Consider the following 1,077-nt stretch of genomic DNA (forward strand, 5'->3'; position numbering starts at 1 on the left):
GGGCAGGTTGGACAGGCCCTTGTACCACTGGTTGACTCTCAGTCATTAGCTGGAGGGTCACCCCAAGCAGAGCAGTAACTCAGCTCTAAACCTTAGGAGGATCCAGAAGACACTAACAGCAGGAGGCTGTCAGCTAGCCATTCCTGAGCTAAGCAGCTTTCCCCCCTTGGGGGGATCTGTGCCGTGCATCTCCCTGCCTGCCACAGGGATTGGCATGTGGCAATTGTAGCCACATGGCTACATGTAGCATGTGCTGCCATGGCCCCACCCACATCTCCTTGGCACCCACCCTCCCCATGCACATTGATGACTCCCTTGTGTAGACACCTGTGATGCGTCCCTGCAGGATTTCTCCAACATGCTTGGCCAATGTGCACAGCAGTCCAGAGGTGCTGTCTCAAGAATATTCCTCAGCTGATGAAGAAAAAGAATTGGAGAAAAATATAATCCACTTTCCTCTCTTCTTAAATGGGACAACTCTCCCCATGTGTTCCATACAGTGTCCCAAATGTCCCCAGAAGGATTGAGCCCCAGCTGTCTGCAGTGTTAATCTGCTCATTACTGCACTCTGTATTGACTTCTTGCCCTTCTCTGTCTCATTTCTCCACCCCCTATTTGGGATCACCCTCCAAAGAAGCTACTTAGGCTCAAGTTCTTGTCTCAGAATCTGCTTTCTCAGGGAACACAGTCTAAGACAGGTATCTAGTTCTGTATGTGGTTGATAGCACTCTTCCCACTCACTAAAGGCAAGACTGGGAGTCAGAAAACTTGGGGGATGTTGGGTAAACAGTCTTAACAATCCTGGGGTGGGGAGTGGTGGGGAAGGTTCAAAAATCTTGCCAACGTTTACCCAACGAATTAATGGGAAAGTCAGAAGTAAAACCCAAGGGTCCATTGATTGATTGGGGGTTAGTTAAATTCTAATCATGTGAAGGGGGGCTGATGAGCATTTAAAATAGACATGAGATGTTGTTTTATTCATGTATATGTCCTGTGTGTTTCCTCTAAATAGGATAAGTCACTTTCTACAGAGGCATGACAATGCTTGAAGGCACGTTCTCATGGCTTTGAGTTTTA

The sequence above is a fragment of the Pseudorca crassidens genome, chromosome 3, assembly GCF_039906515.1.
Source record: "Pseudorca crassidens isolate mPseCra1 chromosome 3, mPseCra1.hap1, whole genome shotgun sequence".
Classification (NCBI taxonomy): Eukaryota; Metazoa; Chordata; class Mammalia; order Artiodactyla; family Delphinidae; genus Pseudorca; species Pseudorca crassidens.